The 22,738-nt window shown below is 42.5% G+C and overlaps 1 protein-coding gene across 1 annotated transcript in view; it reads left to right on the forward strand.

Moving 5' to 3' along the window:
• Window positions 1-22,738, forward strand: part of SND1 (staphylococcal nuclease and tudor domain containing 1) — a gene marked incomplete in the record, with an annotated part of 1,252,242 nt that overhangs the window by 454,824 nt on the left and 774,680 nt on the right.

The following is a 22,738-nucleotide window of genomic DNA, read 5'->3' on the forward strand; positions in this document are numbered from 1 at the left end:
AAAAATGTGAACTTAATTGTTCATTATGTCTGTCTCTTGTGACCGTTTGATAAGCAACATTTATTTATCCAAACACGGTGACTGAACAAGGGTCTAAGTATGGATTTTTTGTTAGATACTGATAGAAACGCTTTGCTTGAAGCAAATTAAATTTCTAGCTCTTTACCAACAAAGGTAAGCTAGGTTCTGATCCCGACATCAGATAAGAGGAATGCCAGCTAATGTGTACTGACTTTTGGGCAGGATCTTTTGCTTTTTAAAAAAAAAAAAAGTTTCTCTACAAGGGTCAGAGAATGACCTGATATGACTCCCCATTATATTTTATACTATATTACAATTTTATGTATGAAGCAGCAGCTAGTCAGTTAAGGTGGGGAACAGGTTTAGGACATAGACCTGTTTCACTCAGAAACTGTTAATGTATGATACTGATCTTTTAAGTTCCCATGTGGTTTGGGGTTACTTTGGAAAGACTGGGCACCCTTTTTAATATGAGGATGTCTAATAACAGGCTTGTTCTGTCTGCGGACCCTCCATCTGCCTAACACTTTGGGGTGGATCACTGTTTTGGAACGGAGATGCAGGTCAGATGATCAAATGGTCAAGCTAGCACTTGCAGATAATGCACACAATCTTCTAATACGGAGAGTAAACTCTTCTACTAAACAGAGGAATGCACTTCTTGGCTTTTTCATGGGTGATATGAAGTGGGAACTGTCCTGGAACCCTTATCTATCACAGACTGGGGTAAAATTAGTTTTGGATCTGCTCTTGGGTCATCTCTGAAATAACAATGATTTAGCAGGTTACACAGCTAAAGCTAGAAACCGTGAGTAGATGTGTTCAAGTCATGTTAATGGGGGTCTGAAACACATTTTTATTCACATTTTAGTGCTATAAAACCATGTCATTTAGGCATAAGATTTGTTTTGGGTTTGGTTATATTAAAGTGAAACAGATTCAAATGGCATCATGGTGCATTCTCTGTTTGTTTTGAAATGAAGGATATTCTGGTGATTCTTTTGTTTTTCTGATTTCCAGTTGTCCACTATGGCTGGATGCCGAACGTGTTTGCCAAAGCCCTTAAAAAACTGTTAGTATTAGAATCAGCAGAGCCATTCTGTGTCATTGTACCCCTGCTCATGTACCAACACAGCAGAATATGTCAGCACTCTAAGGGATATTTTCTTAAACGGGGAGAGTCCACAGCTGCATTCATTCCTTTTGAAAATACAGAACTTGGCCACCAGGAGGAGGCAAAGACACCCCAGCCAAAGGCTTAAATACCTCCCCCACTTCCCTCATACCCCAGTCATTCTTTGCTTTTCATCACAGGAGGTTGGCAGAGAAGTGTCAGAAGAATACGGAGTAGTCTCTTATGGAGGGTAGTACTCTTCGAAATGGGACTGGAGTTTTAAATAGTCCTGTCAGCCTCTCAGAGCATGGATGAAAGTTAACCGCATTACTGTTCCCTGGGATTTGGATACTAGCGATTTTATGGTCGCAATGGTTGTTGCTTTCGGCGGAAGTCACCAAAAAAAAAATTAAGACAATGTTTAAGCCTTAGAGCTTATTTGTCTGTCGTTTGTTTAGTCTAGCCCTGCTAGGGGTTGGAACTTTCAGTTAAAGTGAAAGTAAAGTTTCCTCTGTTGCTAACTGTAATAACATATTAGGTTCTAAATCAATAGGACTTTCATTCATGAAATTTTTCTAACTTGTGTGCAAATCAAGTTTTACCTGAAATAAAAGATGAATTTTACAGTCTATAAAATCAACCCGTTTTTTTTTTTTTATTTTGCTGCATATTACTTCCTGATCACGTTTTTTTTTTTTTTCCCCCCAACTGAAATTTGCCGTTAGGCAACGTCGTCTGCCTATTTTGGGATCTGCGCATGCGGTAAATCTACGAGCTCTACTTTTTTGTTAAATGCGCGCGCCCAAATCGCGCATGCACAGAACATTTGGGAATGACTGAGCAGAAACATTGTCTGCTTTGATAAACTAGATACACATACGCTTTGGAGACCGGTTGGAGTGAGAATCGCATGCGCATTGGGGTTAGAATCGGCAAATCGTGCATGCGCAATAGTAATGGTCCTTGTGAACGCGCATCTCTGAAACGTATAGAGCGGTCCCACCCCACACTGTAAAATATAGGAAGTAAAAGATGGGAGGAGTCGTCAGTACGGTATAACGAGAATGTAATAAAACAAATGCATAAATCAATAGATTTATTAGAAAAAAAATAGCGATTTTCTTATTATACAGTTAGACAATGCAGTAGTGTGTTCAAATAGGACCAAATTTACTTTCACTTTAAGCTCTTGAACAGTTCATTGTACCCTGGGCTGCAGGCTGGTCCTGGTTGGGTACTAGTCACTGTTCTTTTTAGGTTTATATCAGACATGTTGTATCCTTGTCAACAGGCTGGTCCTGTTTGGGTACTAAGTTTACTTCTTGTTAAGAGGTTGTTTTCTTGTATTTACAAGTTATAGGAGGTCCTTCTTTCCTAGATGTCAGGCTGGCCCTAGTTTGTTTCATCTTGATGGGCCGTCCGACGTTGGTTCGTTCTCTATCCTAAGTGTTTTGTCCCTGCATAGCTTGCATGGCTAGCTGGGTTTACGAATCTTGCTGTTGCAGTATATTTGTAGTTCCTGATGTCCTTTGGACAGAAGCTGGAGTCCTCTCTTCTGAGGGGAATCAGATGACTGCTTGGAGATCTTCAGTACCTGGTGAGGGGGGTGATTGTTCCCCTCTGTTGGTACTCCTTGGTGGATCAAATTATCCTATTGTGCAATCTCCTTCTCCTCTTTTGAGGTTTGCTTCCCCTTTTCGCTTCTCCTTGTCTTTTGGAGTAGGACTTCCGGTCCTCTGATTGCGGAGACCCGGTTCTTCGGGAATGTTTTTTCTTTGCAGTATCCTCCTTTTGATCCTTATACTTGGGGATCTGGGGAATTGTTATGCAGTCTTTCTTGCCGTCGCCTACTCTGCATTTTGTTAATTCCTTGTGCTATTGATTTTCCAGTAATGATCCAGTTTGGATAATTAGACTGTCATATTTCTCAATCAGGGATTAATTTCCAGGGTTGGAGTTCTGTTCTCTTTTGGCTTCTTCTTTTGTCTTCGGACTTTGTAGGTATTATCCTAGAAGCTCTTTGGGGCTGAGTGACCAGTCACTGGGATAGATTTTGAGAGATCAGAGTTAGAGACCCCATGGGGGTTTGGCAGTGATTGCATCAATTCTGGTGCAATTTTCATTCCAGGAGGGGGGTATCTTGTGGTTGTTTTGGCCGTTGATCTGGCTCCTAATCTTGGGTGTCAGGATTTTTAACCTAGCCCTTGTCTTTGACTTGGCATTTGGTTGTTCTGTTCCCAGATTTTAATAGTCTTGGATATGTCTGGAGTCCGGTAGCAGGCTTGGTTTCCCAGGCCTGGAGAAACTCTCCTTATCCTACTGGGGCAGTTCCTTTCTCTCTTCTGGAGAGATGGAAGTTTTTTTTTTTTTTTTTATAATTTCTTTTCTAGAATATTCCTGGATTTCTTAGTTTTCCTTCTATTTTGAAGGATCCGGTCTACTGCGCCTACCCAGTTGGCTCCTCCTGAGGTAGTTTTTCCTCCTCCTCCTCTCTCTAGGAGTATATTGGATCAAGGTTCCTCTTGTTGCAATGTACCCTCCCTTTGGGTTTCTGAGGGGTAACGAGGATAGGTATCCTGGATCCCGAGTTGGTCTCTAGGTGTTGGTGCCTTCTTACGGTTTCTTTTCCTTAAGAACTAGTGGTTGGAGAATCATTAGTGATCTATGGTCTTTATCGATGCTGGGATTTTTTAATCTCTCTGGTTCTTAGGACATTGCCAGTCGCTTCGGTGTAAGGACTGTTAGTTCGGAGTCGGGGTCGGGTATTCTGACTGCTCTGTTTGGGCATTGACCACATACCTCGTCTCCGCAGGACCCTTACTTAGGTTGGGAGACATTGTAGTTGGTTCTTTCTTCTTGGTCAGGGGTTGTCCTTCCTTGCCCCGTCTTCTAGTAGGGGATGAGTTGGTCCGCCCTGCTTTCTGAGTTTATTCTCTTGTCCTTTTCAGGGATGTCCTGGTGCACATTTGCTAGCTGTTCAGTTGACTAATTACCATGTGTTGACGTTTAGTTGGACTGCCTACCGATGGAAGCCGGCAGCTTTAGTTTGTGGCATAAACAGATGTTACTATTCCGTTTCTGTTCTGCTTCCAGGGTTTTTATGACCTACGGGTGTTCAGTTTCTCTGTGCTATTTAGCTGTCTTTGGTAAGGTAGTCTTGTTCTACCTTTTGTCCTTTTGTGCCTTCTGGGACTTTGGTTCAGGTTAAGGCTTTCCTTTGGTTCCTTTTGGATCCATGTAGGAGGTGGTCTGGAATTTTTCCTTTCTTTTGCTCTTCTCCGTCGGTAGAGTGTTTTTTATTCGGGACCTTGTCCTCTTGCAGCCTGGTAGCCGTTTTTTTTCCGAGTTATGCTAGGGGCTTCTCTCTCTGTTTTGTCCTTGAATCTTCAGGGATTGTGTTCTGGAAGTTCTTTCAGACCTTATCTGATTCTTCCCTTCTTTCAGTTAGGGAGGTGATGTGGGAGTCTGTTGTTTCCCTTACCATTGTTCTTGGAGAGGTTTTTTGTTTGTGTGTTTCTAGTGAGCGGGGATTTTTGTCTCCTCAGAAGTTTGTGCTCAGTGGAGTTCTTCATTTAGAGTGATCTCTAACGAATTGTTATGGTTGAAATTGTTGGACAGTCACCTTGTCCTCTTTCCATATTTTTGTTCTCCTGCTTCTGTTGAAGTAGTCTTTTATCGGGCGTCCGGGTTGTGTCAGACTGTAATGCCATCAGAATGGGCCGTCTTTTAGTTCCCGCCCTTTGCATTTATTGTCCTCTATAAGCTTGGGTTATTGATTTGCCAAAAGTAATGAATGCAGCTGTGGACTCTCCCCGTTTAAGAAGAAAAACTTAAATTATGCTTACCAGATAATCTTTTCTTCTGATGGGGAGAGTCCACAGCTCCCCGCCCGTGTTTTTTTTCATGGGGTGGCCTTCATTTTTTGTTCTTCTGGCACATTTTTTTTCACCCTGATATTTCTCCTACTGTTCCTTGTTCCCTTGGCAGAATGACTGGGGGATGAGGGAAGTGGGGGAGGTATTTAAGCCTTTGGCTGGGGTGTCTTTCCCAAAAGTAATGAATGCAGCTGTGGACTCTCCCTGTCAGAAGAAAGAAAATCGTCTGGTAAGCATAATTTAAGTTTTTACAAAACGTAGACTTTGTTTTGCTATATAGATTAACACTTCCTAACACTCTAGATCATGCAAGCTGGGGCTTAGTATTTCATTGACATTTTTTTATTTGATTCATTCTTATTCCATTTCTTTCACCTGCTACGTGTTGCTTTTATATCTGTAAATCACCAGGGCGATTTGTACCGCAGTTACTGCTGAAGGCTTTTGTCCCAAATGACAGAAGTACACATCAGTTTTACAAGTATTAATTTTCATATCTTTGTAATTTCTCAAATTGTAAGCAATATTATAGCACTAGTCTCTTTATATCCGCAATTTATATCAGTCTTCATGTTATCACTCTGAGATTGAGCCAGAAGAATTCTACGGAAATGCACTTTTATTACATTTAAAGTCTCTAGTGTTTCCACTTATTCAGAAATTGAAGAGATTTAAGTGTTTTCTTTTCATGTGCAGCATTTTCCTTTTACATTTTTGTTGTCAGTAGCTGTACTAAAGCAGCGCCAGTGTGAGCCCCTCTGTGCCCTTCGCAGAATCACTTTGCTGCTTGTGAGTGATCTCCTGTGACACAGTACCCTGACAACACCCCACGCTATCCCTGTGCTTTGGGGCGAGGCCTGTAGAACACAGGTTTTTGGTTTCACAGTGGTTAGCCAAGCATACAAGCAAGCAGACAAATCCTGTCCATGGTCTAAAGCATTATTTTCTGTATGCTTTTTTGTTTTAGTCCTACTATACGCTGGATGCCGTGGTATCCCGTGACAGTGGGATTAGCTGCATTTAGGTAACTCATTGAGCAACCCTCTAATTGCATAGACTAAAACCAGATTATTATTATTATTATCATTTATTTGTATAGCGCCGCCAAATTCCGAGGCAACCAGATCATCTGCTTTGTGTTCTGTTGGGCTGTGAGAGGTGCTATGCTATGTTTGTCCTCTCATACCCACATGTTCTAAGAGTTTTGGTTGAATACATTGTGTCCTGTATGTACATATTAAATGTATGGTATGGAATCTAAAGGGAGATCTGTATGTCACCTTCAGGAGTAAAATACTAAGTGACTGCCTGAGCCCCCTTGTGTCTACTGGAATGTCTGTATGCTGAACCTTTTTTTGTGTAGTTTCCCAATTTAAACAGTTCAGAAATTTGTAGCAATTGCTTTATGTTCTGTGGAAATTGTGCACAAAGTTTCATGGTCTGTAACGGGAGAAGTATGTTGTATGACAATGCGTGTGGATTTTACTAAACTGATATCCTCATTCAGCCATTACCAAACACAAATGTAGAGGAGACCATTTATCTTGTGCGGCATGGCTACTGCTTTCTGTATCATCTGCACATAGGTCTGCTGCTGAGCTTTATGCTGTTCTCCCTGTTTGTCAATAGCCCAACAAAATGTAAATCCTCTCCTGTAGTAAGGCTTAGTGAGACTTCCAATTACAGTGCTGCAGCAGGGGAGCCTTCTAATAATCAGGGGGTTTAGGGAGTGTTCAGCCAGCCTTGTTTGATTTTTCTCTTTTAATTGGACTTTACTTATCTGCTCATAATAATTGTGTGCTCTAATAATGTCCTTCCTGACATTTTTGTGATACGTTCTAGAGGGATGTGTGATTTAAGGAAGAGTATCATAGCAGTATCCCTGTGTTATTACTGGCTATACGGTCTCTTCCCCCCCTCACTTTCGCATCCTCTGCGCAACCTGTCAAATGTGTTTAGTTAATAAGTAAAGCCATGCCCGGTGTTGCAACAACTGCACTAACATAAGGCCTGTTAATGACAAAGGGGCATACATCTCACTCAGTAAAAATGCATTGTTCTTTTGGTTATGGGGAGCTTTCAGTGCATACTCCAGATTTCATAATGCTGACCCTGCAACATGGCATGCAAGATGGCTTCCTGGCACCCTGTCTTCTGGGATTTGTGTCCTGGCACCCTGTCTTCTGGGATTTGTCAAACTCTTGATTTAGTTGTATTTTTTTTAATAATCTAATTTGTGTTGTCCTTGACCAACTGTTTGTCACAACAGTAGAAGCCTTTGTCTAGATACATCATTGCACAATCTGTGTTTGGCCTCCCCCATTTGCACAAATGTCTGCACAGGATCCCTGATGGCTAGATATATATTATATATATATATATATATATATCTCTATCAGCAGCTAAGCACAGCACTGCTAAAGATCTGCTTGTATAAGTGTTCAGCCAAGGACACCTCTCTTAAAGTCTAGAGTGTGTTTAAATTATCTGCTGCTGTGGCCGTCAGTTTTTTTTTTTTTTTTTTTTAAGATCATTTTTTATTTTTTTTTATTTTTTAATAATTTTTATTTGAGGTTCATTCGAAGGCATACAGGGTCACAAAAGCAAGTCTTACATCACACGAAATAAAACTTCAGAGTTACAAAAGACATAAACTGTAAAATGCAAGGATGAAGAATATAAAGTCAACATTTTACACATTATGAAGACATAATAAGAATAGGGTGCCAAACTTCTGGAAACCTTCTAAGTGACACCATAGGTCGCTTTTGGGCCTCTATAGGTAAAAGGTAGTAATAAAGCTAGAGAAGGAATTTATAAACATGAGACCAGCTATGGATCTCAACAGTGAACCTAATTTTTATAACATTTAGCAACAAGAAAACATAAGTACGTTGCGATAAATTCAAAATTAACAGTAGTAGCTGTGAATAATATAAAAAGAACTGTTATGCAATCGAGCAATCCTGCTAGACTAGGCGGGAAAAATAAACATAGTAATAGACAGCTATGCAGCGGGGTGTACTTATGAAGGGAATAGTTTGGGTACGATATGGGTTAGAGAGGTTCAAATATATTCACATGTACATCAGGTAGTAGAAATAACACTATACTGGCTGCTATATCACGAGATTAACTAAACAGAAAGGAATTGAGAGCAGTAGGTGTATTAATGTACAAAACCAAGCTAAAACCTCTTTTTATAACAAATACATTCTTATGCATAGGTAATACGGTAATATATATATGAATGATACAAGAGATTCTGTACTCATAGGGGAATTGGGTGAGGTGCAGCATAGACAAGAAAAGCTGCATAGTTGTCCCTCTTAGTATAGAGGGTGCATTATATTATAACTGGGGGGGGGGTAGTTTTTTAAGCGGGGGGGGGGGGAGGTGGTAATATGGAGGTGATAGGGAAGATGTATAAACAGAGCACTATATCTGCGATGGGGGTTTCTAGGGCGCATGGATCGTTATAAAGTAGCCAGGAACAGGCTAGTTGCATGGCGGGTCAATACTGTGTCTTGTATAAAAGACTGAGAAATCTTAAGGCGATAATTTTGACACTAGGTACATGGTTCTATTACAGTTCTATTGAGGGGAAGACTATACACATTAGCACTAGAGGAGGTCCAGCCTCTCCTAGCACCTTATCGCCTCATTCTAGGCACTTATCATAAAGATCGCAAGTGTGACATTGGAGGCCTAGCTTATGCGACTGTGTCTTTAGCTTCACCATATATATACCTTGCCCCAAACAAAACTATGGTGACATCTGTTAATATAGTGAGTCACCAATTGGCACTTTGGAAGTAGGGTGTAAAATAAACTATACAGATTTAAGGCAAAATATAAGTAGATAGGTGCAAGGGCAGTTAAGCAAACCATTAGGTATCTCTCCCCTGGGTAAAAAAAGTACTCTGTCTCCCGGGTGTGGGCCCACCACCTAGGAACAAAAAGGTCATACCACATCTATTACCAGGGGAGAGGAGAACATGAGATGCTAGACTTTGCTATGTTAGAGATGCTACAAAAACATGTTGTCGTTTGAAAAAAATCACTGCAATTACCAAACACACTGCAAGCTAGTTAAATAAAAAAGGAAGAAATTGTATCTGCATCAGGGTTCTTAGATACAGAAATAACATAAGGAATATGTGGATAGGAAAGTACATTGATTATATGGCTACATAGATTTAAGAGGCATCAAAAAGACCCCTAGTCAGTAGAACTCCAATATATTAACCAGGAGTTATTCCCCTTAATGCAGCCTTTAATAAAGTGAAGAGAAAAAATAAGAGTAAAACTATTAGGAGGACTAAAAGTGAAAACAGCAAATCCCACCATCCAGCAATAATAGTAAGGTCAGCCGCCATTAATTGTAGGACAGAAGAAGTGAGAGTTTCCTGGTGGCAATGGTGTAATAATAAAAAAAAGAAAAGGGGGGCAAACTCAACAGTAATAACCCTGAAAACTTTGTAAGGTCTTTGTCTCTAATACCTCCGGTGCACAAGTGGAGACCAAGGGGGCCAAATCCGTGTTCTCTTAGTTCCTTAGTACTAACCCCAGTACGGTAACATTCGCAGCGTCCCAGGGATTCCTCCTCTTTCAGCCGACCGGGTGATGATACTTCCATGAGACCCGCCGCAGCCAGGCTCCATATCCGGCTGCAGCACCGCAAGGCTAAACTTTCTCTGTAGGCTATCTGGCTTAACTGTGGAGTCAGAGGACAGGACACTCCGCTGCTGCAAGAATTCTGAGGTGCTCTGAAGGGCCTCTCTGGGCCATCTGGGTGAGACACTGTTGTACCGCTCTGTATGTTGAGCTCCAATGATTCTCTAGGATCGCCGCTGCAATCAGGGAACCCGGGTGTCGTGGGAACAAGGAAGAAACAGGGTCTCCGCCGGTCCTCCAACTCTGCGTCCAATTTTGTTGTTGCGACATGAGATGTTATTTCTGCAGCAGCTGGATGCGTGGCGATGGTAGCGCCCATTACATGCTCTCCTTCGCTCCGTTTTCTGCTGTCTTGGTCGTGCTGAGTAGTGAGTCTACAGTTAGGAGTGGGCTCTGCCAAGGTCCTTATTAGGTGTGCTTCTAAAAGGCGGAATGAGGCCTCTATGAAACCTGAGGCGATAGACTCCCAATACTCCATTTTTTCAAACCAAGAGAACATATCTTTAGCCTGAATGGCTACTAGGGTTGCCACAATTTCTCAGTTCCGTAGGTTGGGTACAAGTACTTATCTGCCGGGGAGGTATTGTGGGATGAAAAGCCTTGTGATTGCTGTCTCTGATCGCCCGTTAGTTGTATCAGTAGTAGTCTATTTCTGCATGGTTGCGTTGCGGGCCTCAAAATAGTAAATACCTTTTGTAGATACCCAAACTTGATTCAGTAAAGTGCTTTATGAAGAGGTCCTGCAGGGATCTTCAGCTAAATAGCAATATCATGGATTAAGCTATGTTTTTGCCCCAAATATTTGGATTAAGAGCCAGAGCTCTTGTAATGAGCGTCCGGCATCTTAGGCAGTTGGCTCCGCCCCCCTGTGGCCAGTCAGTTTTGATGTGTGTACAGTGCAGAATACAGGCTTGCTATGTGTGGTGTGTACAGTGCAGAATACAGGCTTGCTATGTGTGGTGTGTACAGTGCAGAATACAGGCTTGCTACGTGTGGTGTGTACAGTGCAGAATACAGGCTTGCTACGTGTGGTGTGTACAGTGTAGAATACAGGCTTGCTACGTGTGGTGTGTACAGTGTAGAATACAGGCTTGCTATGTGTGGTGTGTACAGTGTAGAATACAGGCCCACTATGTATGATGTGTGTGTATACAGTGCAAAATACAGGCCTGCTACGTGTGGTGTGTGTGTACGTGTACGGTGCAGAATACAGGCCTGCTACCTGTAGTGTGTGTACAGTGCGGAATACAGGCTTGCTACCTGTGGTGTGTGTGTGTGTACGGTGCGGAATACAGGCCTGCTACCTGTGGGGGGTGTGTACAGTGCGGAATACAGGCCTCTGCTACCTTTGGGGTGTGTGTGTGTACAGTGCTTAATACAGGCTTGCTACCTGTGGTGTGTGTGTGTACAGTGCGGAATACAGACCTGCTACCTGTGGTGTGTGTGTGTACAGTGCGGAATACAGGCCTGCTACCTGTGGTGTGTGTGTGTGTGTACAGTGCGGAATACAGGCCTGCTACCTGTGGTGTGTGTGTGTGTACAGTGCGGAATACAGGCCTCTGCTACCTGTGGTGTGTATGTGTACAGTGCAGAATACAGGCCTCTGCTACCTGTGGTGTGTATGTGTACAGTGCAGAATACAGGCCTCTGCTACCTTGTGGTGTGTGTGTGTACAGTGTGGAATACAGGCCTCTGCTACCTGTGGTGTATGTGTACAGTGCGGAATACAGGCCTCTGCTACCTGTGGTGTGTGTGTGTACAGTGCGGAATACAGACCTGCTACCTGTGGTGTGTGTGTGTACAGTGCGGAATACAGGCCTGCTACCTGTGGTGTGTGTGTGTGTGTACAGTGCGGAATACAGGCCTGCTACCTGTGGTGTGTGTGTGTGTGTGTACAGTGCGGAATACAGGCCTGCTACCTGTGGTGTGTGTGTGTACAGTGCGGAATACAGGCCTGCTACCTGTGGTGTGTGTGTGTACAGTGCAGAATACAGGCCTCTGCTACCTTGTGGTGTGTGTGTGTACAGTGCGGAATACAGGCCTCTGCTACCTGTGGTGTATGTGTACAGTGCGGAATACAGGCCTCTGCTACCTGTGGTGTGTGTGTGTGTGTACAGTGCGGAATACAGACCTGCTACCTGTGGTGTGTGTGTGTACAGTGCGGAATACAGACCTGCTACCTGTGGTGTGTGTGTGTACAGTGCGGAATACAGGCCTCTGCTACCTGTGGTGTATGTGTACAGTGCGGAATACAGGCCTCTGCTACCTGTGGTGTGTGTGTGTACAGTGCGGAATACAGACCTGCTACCTGTGGTGTGTGTGTGTACAGTGCGGAATACAGACCTGCTACCTGTGGTGTGTGTGTGTACAGTGCGGAATACAGGCCTGCTACCTGTGGTGTGTGTGTGTGTGTACAGTGCGGAATACAGGCCTGCTACCTGTGGTGTGTGTGTACAGTGCGGAATACAGGCCTGCTACCTGTGGTGTGTGTGTGTGTGTGTACAGTGCGGAATACAGGCCTCTGCTACCTGTGGGGTGTGTGTGTACAGTGCGGAATACAGGTCTGCTACCTGTGGGGGGTGTGTGTACAGTGCGGAATACAGGCTTGCTACCTGTGGGGTGTGTGTACAGTACAGAATAAAGGCCTCTGCTACCTGTGGTGGGTGTGTGTACAGTGCGGAATACAGGCCTACCTGTGGGTGTGTGTGTACAGTGCAGAATACAGGCTTGCTTACCTGTGGGGTGTGTGGAATACAGGCCTGCTACCTGTGGGGGGGGGGGGGGGTGTACAGTGTGGAATACAGGCTTGCTACCTGGGGGGGGGGGTGTACAGTGCACGTTTTATTTGGTAATTGCGGATTACTATGAATGTGTGCATCTAGCTATGGTTGCAGCAGAATCCGTACCGTTACTGTTTAAATGGCAGGAATAGTTCTAATTTTAAAGTCACTGTTCATTTAGCTAATGCAGAGTTGTTTGTGGTCATTGAGTTCTGCTTCAGTGGTCATTGACTATAAGAATATAACGATACAGCCGAGCGGTGTAATGATCTATGTTCAGAATTGGGAGCTTTCCAAGACTCAATGTCTTTTGAGTTTTATAGACGAGCTGATCCTGACTTGCTTTACAGACACTTCTTTTGTATAGTGGTTTGGTGGGAAATGAGATGGTTAGATGTGTATACCATTTGGTTTGTTGCTGCGTTCTTTGCATCTTTAGGGATGGGCTGATATCTGATGCCCACTGTCATACTAGGTATTGTCTGGCTATCACAGGGCATTTTTGTAATCTTATATATACTTACTGTATATACACTTTTTTTTATATATCTGATAAATATAAATATATATTCTAAACAAATCAATAAATGTTTGAGGACCTTTCATGGCTTCTAGTTTAAAGGTGTCATACACCTACATATAAGCAAAGGAACAGTGAGTAGACAGGAATGCTTAGTGATTCAGTATAGGAGGATATTGTACAAAAGCACTTTAGGGGCACCCTTGGCAATAGATTACTATCTTAAGGTGGGATAAGGATGTTGGGAGGTCTGTAGTAAAATTGGATAATAGATAACTAAGGCCATTGAGCTCTCTGTACATAAGGGGACCCAATGAGACCTGCAGACCCCTCCAATTCTCCTGAAGTACAGTCTTGTGCTGAGCTAATTTACCTGTAGCATAGATATATGAACATACATATAAGTGCCACATGATTGACTGTTTTAATCCAAGGGCTGATGCACAAACTCTACCAGTGCTTGCCCTATTTGTGATTGTCACAAACCCAAGACTCAGCCCTCCTGAGGTTCCCTTGCTGTAGCATAGTGCCCTCAAAGCAATAATGTGGTATTCAATAGCTGCAAATTAATGACCCTGACATTTCCCCTACAATAATTATACCGATCATTTCTCCTTTCAGCCTCTCTTGAATGTTTCACAGTCTTTAAAAAAATAAAATAAAAAAAAAAATAAAAAAAAATATTGCTGTGCCTGTGCGTGGTCTCATTTACCTTGCTGTGCACGGTCTCATTCGGGTGTCTGCTCAGGTTGTGCGCAGTCTCATTCACGTTTCTGTGCTCAGGCTGTTCCCCTTTCTGTGTTAACATTTCTGTGCACGGTCTCATTCGGGTGTCTGCTCGGGTTGTGCTAGTAATTCAGTACTTTCTGATGTCACTTTGCGCTTAGCAGCATAAAGTAGTAAAGTGACTTTTTCTGACCATCTGTCCTTTGTGTTCCTACAAAAGTCATCTCACCAGTTGAAAACATCTGCCTGGCACAGAGCATTAGGGAGCTGGCACAGGGAGAAGGTCTCATTTTCATTTAGCTAATGTGTTTCATTCAGGGTTGTAGAAATATTGTTAGTGGCACTGGGGAGTGACCTAGGAAAACTAATTTCCTTGTCACCAAAGTCTATTTCTTATACCGCTTTAGTTTTTTCATAGCTTTCTGGGGATGCTTTGCTGAAACCTTTACCGGATTAATATCTGCTAAAAAAACTGGCTTTGATGGCAGAGGATATTTTCACTATGTTGTGATGCAGTTTCTGTGGATTTGAAATGATTGTGTCTCACAAGGTTCTTGCATTTCTTACATGGTCGTATTTAGGGATACAGCTATAAACTTTTGGTTGTCTTTGACCTCTAAATAGAACAATTACTGCCCCTTGCATGAAGCAGTAGAACCTTTGGTAACTCAGCTCTGGAAGCAAATAGAACCTTGACTGCCCCTTGCATGAAGCAGTTAAACCTCCGGTAACTCAGCTCTGGAAGCAAATAGAACCTTGACTGCCCCTTGCATGAAGCAGTTAAACCTCCGGTAACTCTGCTCTGGGAGCAAATAGAACCTTGACTGCCCCTTGCATAAAGTAACAAAACCTCCGGTAACTCGGCTCTGGGAGCAAATAGAACCTTGACTGCCCCTTGCATAAAGCAACAAAACCTCCGGTAACTCTGCTCTGGGAGCAAATAGAACCTTGACTGCCCCTTGCATAAAGTAACAAAACCTCCGGTAACTCGGCTCTGGGAGCAAATAGAACCTTGACTGCCCCTTGCATAAAGCAACAAAACCTCCGGTAACTCGGCTCTGGGAGCAAATAGAACCTTGACTGCCCCTTGCATAAAGCAACAAAACCTTCGGTAACTCGGCTCTGGGAGCAAATAGAACCTTGACTGCCCCTTGCATGAAGCAGTAAAACCTCCGGTAACTCGGCTCTGGGAGCAAATAGAACCTTGACTGCCCCTTGCATGAAGCAGTAAAACCTCTGGTAACTCTGCTCTGGGAGCAAATAGAACCTTGACTGCCCCTTGCATAAAGTAACAAAACCTCCGGTAACTCAGCTCTGGGAAGCAAATAGAACCTTGACTGCCCCTTGCATAAAGCAACAAAACCTCCGGTAACTCTGCTCTGGGAGCAAATAGAACCTTGACTGCCCCTTGCATAAAGCAGTAAAACCTCTGGTAACTCTGCTCTGGGAGCAAATAGAACCTTGACTGCCCCTTACATAAAGCAGTAAAACCTCTGGTAACTCAGTTCTGGGAGCAAATAGAACCTTGACTGCCCCTTGCATAGAGCAGTGAAACCTCCGGTAACTCTGCTCTGGGAGCAAATAGAACCTTGACTGCCCCTTGCATAAAGCAGTAAAACCTCTGGTAACTCAGTTCTGGGAGCAAATAGAACCTTGACTGCCCCTTGCATGAAGCAGTAAAACCTCCGGTAACTCTGCTCTGGGAGCAAATAGAACCTTGACTGCCCATTGCATAAAGCAGTAAAACCTCCGGTAACTGTGCTCTGGGAGCAAATAGAACCTTGACTGCCCCTTGCATAAAGCAGTAAAACCTCCGGTAACTCTGCTCTGGGAGCAAATAGAACCTTGACTGCCCCTTGCATGAAGCAGTAAAACCCCCGGTAACTCGGCTCTGGGAGCAAATAGAACCTTGACTGCCCCTTGCATAAAGCAGTAAAACCTCCGGTAACTCTGCTCTGGGAGCAAATAGAACCTTGACTGCCCCTTGCATAAAGCAACAAAACCTCCGGTAACTCAGCTCTGGGAAGCAAATAGAACCTTGACGGCCCCTTGCATAAAGCAACAAAACCTCCGGTAACTCTGCTCTGGGAGCAAATAGAACCTTGACTGCCCCTTGCATAAAGCAGTAAAACCTCTGGTAACTCAGTTCTGGGAGCAAATAGAACCTTGACTGCCCCTTGTATAAAGCAGTAAAACCTCTGGTAACTCAGTTCTGGGAGCAAATAGAACCTTGACTGCCCCTTGTATAAAGCAGTAAAACCTCTGGTAACTCAGTTCTGGGAGCAAATAGAACCTTGACTGCCCCTTGCATAGAGCAGTGAAACCTCCGGTAACTCTGCTCTGGGAGCAAATAGAACCTTGACTGCCCCTTGCATAAAGCAGTAAAACCTCTGGTAACTCAGTTCTGGGAGCAAATAGAACCTTGACTGCCCCTTGCATAAAGCAACAAAACCTCCGGTAACTCTGCTCTGGAAGCAAATAGAACCTTGACTGCCCCTTGCATAAAGCAGTAAAACCTCTGGTAACTCAGTTCTGGGAGCAAATAGAACCTTGACTGCCCCTTGCATAAAGCAGTAAAACCTCTGGTAACTCAGTTCTGGGAGCAAATAGAACCTTGACTGCCCCTTGCATAGAGCAGTGAAACCTCCGGTAACTCGGCTCTGGGAGCAAATAGAAGGCCTTTTGTCCTCTTCTGGTTTGGGATACTTTTATAAGTGTTTGTAGCAAATGTATGTATTTGATTCAGTGATTACATGGTTACATTACTCTTTCTTTAAAGGAACATTCTAATGCACCGCTCACATTAAGTTCATTAGAGCGTGCTCCTATTGCACTGTGACCATAGGTAATTCTGTTAGGCAGCCATAGATCTTGCAACACCTGAGCAGGGCATGGACAGTGGTTGGTGGTGAGGTCCTATAACATCCTATTCTGATTTGCTGACCAGCTGTGTTCTGCTTATGCACATCAATGCTTGCTACTTTTTAAACACATAGTTATACATGACATGCTTTGAGAAATTAGTGCTCTTTTTGCATAATAATGTCCATTTAACCATATTTGCACCCTTAGCTGATATTGCCATTTGTACGTTGAGTTTAATGCCCCCACCCCAGAACACTTAACTCTATCCCCTCCAAGACTAGCCTGGTACTGTCTGATACCAGAGTATGCTGTGATCCTCTTGGGTAATGGACACAGAGTGCAGGATGTTGCCCTAGTTTTGGAGGTGTTTGAGCTGTAACGGTGAAATCGTATGAGTACTTTTAACAGCTCGAGCGATCCTGCCAAATGCTTCTTGTGGTGTAAAACAGGCAGCACTTGTGAGATATTACACTAATAGATCTTAAATGCACTGACCGTTACAGAAGTTCACATAAAGGGCAGTTGTGTCATGTCCCTTAGCCAATTACAGTGCTCGCATAATAATCTCTCGCTCCCTGAATATACTGCTTTGTAACATTTGGCTGTGAAGCACGGAGCCTACTGTTGCCAAGAGTTTACGGGAAAGATTGAGCATATTGTACGTAAATTGAGGTTGTGTGTTTCTAATTTAGCACTAATTGCTTGATGTGTCCTTATTTGTCAATCATCCTTGATTGAGCTTGCACCTAAAGGAGTGTGAACCTGTTGTGACATTGGAATAATGAAGCAAAGCACACGGCAGCTTAGGGTAATGCAAGTCATTTCAGCCCTCTGCTTGCGATTGTTTGCACTCTCCCTAGAGAGGCTGACGTACATTATGTGACATACTAGTGTGTGACACTCTCATATAAACTACACAGTGATTAACTCAGGAGCTATCTGCTGATTGGTAGCTGCACATATGCCTCTTGTCCTCGGCTCACCTTATGTGCTCAGCTAACTCACAGGAGTGCGTTGCTACTCCTTCAACAAAGGATACCAAGAAATTAAAGCAAACTTAAAGGGACATTCTAGTCAAAAATAAACTTTCACGATTCAGATAGGGCATATAATTTTAAGCAACTTTCTAATTTACTTTTATCATTTTTACTATGTTCTCTTGGTATTCTTAGTTGAAAGCTAAACCTAGGTAGGTCATATGCTAATTTCTTAGCCCTGAAGGCCGCCTCTTGTCTGAATGCATTTTGGGTTTTTCACAACTAGAGGGCATTCATGTGTGCACTATAGATAGCATTTTGCTCATGCATGTGGAGTTACCTAGAAGTCAGCACTGAATGCATGTCTGTCTAAAATAAGAGGGCAGTCTGCAGAGGCTTAGCTACAAGGTAATCATAGAGGTAACAAGTATATTAATATAACTGAGATAAGGGGCAGTCTGCAGAGGCTTAGCTACAAGGTAATCATAGAGGTAAAAAGTATATTAATATAACTGAGATTAGAGGCAGTCTGCAGAGGCTTTGATAAGTCAATCACAGAGGTAAAAAGTATATTAATATAACTGAGATAAGGGGGCAGTCTGCAGAGGCTTAGATACAGGGTAATCAGAGGTAAAATGTATATTAATATAACTGAGATAAGGGGCAGTCTGCAGAGGCTTAGATACAAGGTAATCACAGAGGTAAAAAGTATATTAATATAACTGAGATAAGAGGCAGTCTGCAGAGGCTTAGATACAGGGTAATCAGAGGTAAAATGTATATTAATATAACTGAGATAAGGGGCAGTCTGCAGAGGCTTAGATGCAAGGTAATCACAGAGGTAAAAAGTATATTAATATAACTGAGATGAGAGGCAGTCTGCAGAGGCTTAGATACAAGGTAATCACAGGGGTAAACAGTATATTAATATATCAGTGTTGGTTGTGCAAAACAGGGGAGTGTTAAATAAAGGTATTTATCTTTTTCAATAATAAATTCTGATGTAGACTGCCCCTTTAATAGAAGTAAATGAGAAAATTGTTAAATCCTTTGCTTTATCCGATTTCCAGATTAAAACTGTAGGCCAGAGCACTGGTGGTCGTATGGGGGTATGCTAGAGGAAGTAAACCTTAGGTGTAATTATGTCCCTAGTCAAGATACAAACCTAGAACAGGTGAAGGGCCACTGTCTGATTTCATCCTTTCATAATCGGAGTGTGCTCAGGTCTGACTAAACTGCAGCACTGTCACTAGAATGTAAAATGAGTGGCTGCAGACGGTAGGGGATGTATGGTGTATTCACAAGGTGTTCAGTGTTCTCCACAGCTGGGTGGTATTATAAAGTAGCTGGCGACATTATTATGTAGTAAGGAACTGGACTTTATCCCAACTTCTGTGAAATCTCTACAGACAATTTAATTTGTATCTAGAAATAACTTGTTCTGTCTAAGGAGATAAGTCCATGATGTGCGAGCTACTGTTGAAGAACAAAAACCCCTGAGAGTGCATCTTCAGTTGTGGCTTTGGCAACAAAAGCAGAAATGTTTGTATTAGATAAGACTAGAAAGACTAAATACAATATGAGGCATTATAGGCAACAAGATAGCACCTCTGCTGTGTCACAGTAAGTGATGTAGCAAAGTGTAATCCCAACAAAATGTAGCAACGTGTAATCCCAACAAAGACAGAAGTTCCCTAGCTGACCACCAACACCACCCTGTTGAGATAGTTTACTGGTAAAGTTTTATATTCTAACTTTGCAGCCCCTTCCCTCACTTCTGAATATTGCAGATATTTCTGGATGGAGCACACTTTTCCTTCTGTCTTTTTACTGGCAAACTGTTTCACCAGAGGCTTCTGTTTATGTGATTGGCTATGAATAAGTAATGAGATTGAGTAGCATAGCTCAGACTAATGATCCAGTGTCATGTTCCTGAATGCTTACTCACAAAAGTGTGAGGAAAAAACTTCTGGAGATCTTTTTGGATAATAGCAAAATCATATAAGAACCAAAATTAAGGTGCCTAGTGTTAGATATGTGTTCTTTACTCTGGAATCCAAAGAATCTCAAGTCTGGATCTTCCTGTTTCTGGAGCTTTTAGGGTCATTGTTGACCTGTGTGCAAATAGGTGTAGCCCATATGGGCCTGTCAAGTTAACACCCCCATTTAAAGGATTGGGATTATAGTTGCTATGTCATTTTGAGATAAGATACACTTCTTTCAAGATAGATCTCTAGAGTTTTGGAGATGTGTGCTGCAATCTTGGCAAAACTGCAAATAGAATGTTATGGACCCACATGGGAATGGCAAGCTGAATCTCTGTAAATAAACTGATGTAGCCATAGTAGTGGGTACCCTTTTCTTATTTGGTATTCTCTATTGTTTTACAATGAAAATGTTACAAGAGGGTTGAGAGCCCTTGTTTCACGGGTGTTGGACATGTCACAGGCTTCTTTTTTTTTTGTTGGTGAGCATGAGCAGTATGACAACTCTGTCCCCCTGCGGCATGTGTTCCTCAGTCTAGGTCATCGGCAGCTCCCGGAAGCTCACAGCCAGATGTGCTTTTACTAACAGAGATGAGGTTTGACAGCTGCTGCCTGACCTCTCATTTGTCCTTGAGCCATTTTTATACTTCTGAAACCTTACTAGATCTGAACAATTCATTCCCACATGGGAAGAGGCACTTCCCCACCATCCTCACTGACAAGCATATGACTATCCAGCGAGCTCCGTCACAATTATGGACCTTTCTCTGATCTCTAGAAATAATTTTAATTTGTGCAGACTCAATCACTTTGTATATTGAGATCCTGCTTTTAGTGGTGTTCTTCATTGCAAGTGATCATGACTTTAAAACAAGACCACTAAGATTGTAAACTCTGTTAGTAGCTGGGAATGTTTGTGTCCTAGGTTCCCTTTATTGTACCCTGTTTAGTGCTGCAGAATCTGCTGGCACGTTATGATAATATATATGATTGCCTGTCACCTGCTATCTAACGCTAAGTTTGCGTGTGACAGAATTCTGTTCACAGGGTCTTTAATGCTGGAATTTAGAATACATGTTATTATACTGTATTTTAATTGCCCTGCGTTAATAGGTGAACACAACATTTAGGTGGACGGTTTCAACACTTCCTGAATGTAGATGGAATCTGTGTCCTCACGCCTGAAACACAATGTTTATACAGCAGCATATAAAAAGTGTCCTACAAGGATTGTTGTAGATACTATAAAAGTTCCATCAGATCCATTAATCTGCTAGCTATTGAGGCAGTAAATATTTTTTATTTTCCTGACATACAGGCTGAGTGTTCCGATTTTTTAATTGTTGATACCTGTCTAATGCAGTAGTAGGAGCTGTTTTATACACAGTATTGATCAGAAGTGCCACTCTATAGGCAGCAGAGAGCGTATTGTGTTTCTAAACACATTATGTGGACAGTACACTTTTCATTCTTAAAGGGACACTGTACCCAAAAATTTTCTTTCGTTATTCAGATTGAGCATGAAATTTTAAGCAATTTTCTAATTTACTCCTATTATCAAATTTTCTTCTTTCTCTTGGTATCTTTATTTGAAATGCAAGAATGTAAGTTTAGATGTCGGCCCATTTTTGGTGAACAACCTGGGTTGTCCTTGCTGATTGGTGGATAAATTCATCCACCAATAAAAAAGTGCTGTCCAGAGTACTGAAACCAAAAAAAGCTTAGCTGCCTTCTTTTTCAAATAATAATAGCAAGAGAACAAATAAAAATTGATAATAGGAGTAAATTAAAATTGCATGCTCTTTCTGAATTACAAAAGAAAATTTTTAAGTACAGTGTCCCTTTAATACAAGGAGAGTCCACGGCTTCATTCCTTACTGTTTGGAAATACTGAACCTGGCCACCAGGAGGAGGCAGACACCCCAACCAAAGGCTTAAATACCTCTCCCAATCCCCCTATCCCCCAGTCATTCTTTGCCTTTCATCACAGGAGGATGGCAGAGAAGTGTCAGAAGATTTCAGAGTTGTTCCTCAGGAGGGATATATGCCTTTCGTTATGGAACATGAGTTTTAAGTAGTCTTGTCAGCCTCTCAGTGAAAGCACTGACGAAGGTTAGTTTGGAGATACAGGGAGAGTCTTTCTGCAAACCCATCCAGACTGCCTGCTAACAGCTCCTTAAGCAACAGGTGTTGACGAGTTTCACTGTCTTTCTTCACTCAAGTCCATGTTAGGAGTGATGCTACAAGACTGCCACACTTGAGAGGCTGTGTTTCTGTTCCACAGCATGGATTCTGGTAAGATCGTTTCAATTTTTACTTATGTTGAAATTGCTGAAGACATGGTCACAGTGTGACTCCTTTTATCTTTATAGAATCATTGGTTAATATCTCCTGAGGGAGGTTATTGAACAGTGGGGATTAATCAAATGTGTTTCTTTTATGCTGCTTATTTGTGAGTGTTTTTTTTTTTTTTTTTGGTCTCTTACAGTTATGTGGTAACGGAAAATACAGGTGTTTTACTTTCACAGCTTGATAGCATTGGTGCACTTTTTCTCATAGCAGGGGCAGTCCGGCATTGCGCACCACGTGACCGGGTGTGGTTACACTGTCGTTTTTTCTTTCCTGACATAACTAGCTATCGGAGAAGTTACTTCTTCCCTGGGTGCCTGGGTCTAGGAGGTGGTGAGTGCCCAAGTAATTGGGGGTATATAGGTGCTGTTTTTTTTAGAAAAATAAAAAGCTCATTTATTTGTATCCTACTGTTAGCACAAGCTATGGATGATCCTTATATGCTTGAGGGTACTCCCTCTATTCCCAATAGTAATACCTGTCTATATTGTGAGGAGGCCTTGGTGTGCCCGCCCTCTCAACTATGGTACATATGCATCAATAAGGTTATTTTGTATAAGAAGGTTAACCCCTTTAGTACAACTGAGCTGTCCACCTCTGAGGACTCGCCGTCCTGTGAGGTGCTTACCCATCAATCATCTCCATTGTCTCATTTAGCTTCCCGTAGCACGCCTGATCCTCCATCTGGAGGGAGCCTTTTACCGTCAGACTTTACCGCGCAGTTAAAGATGGTGGTGTCTGAGGCCCTTAGTGCTTTACCTTGCCCTGCTAAGCGAAAGGTTAAACATAGCTCTCCGGTCCAGGGGACATCTAGTGATTTACTTGATTTGTCTGCCTTTCAGGTATCCC

Source organism: Bombina bombina, chromosome 6 (genome assembly GCF_027579735.1).
Source record: "Bombina bombina isolate aBomBom1 chromosome 6, aBomBom1.pri, whole genome shotgun sequence".
In the NCBI taxonomy this organism is placed as follows: domain Eukaryota; kingdom Metazoa; phylum Chordata; class Amphibia; order Anura; family Bombinatoridae; genus Bombina; species Bombina bombina.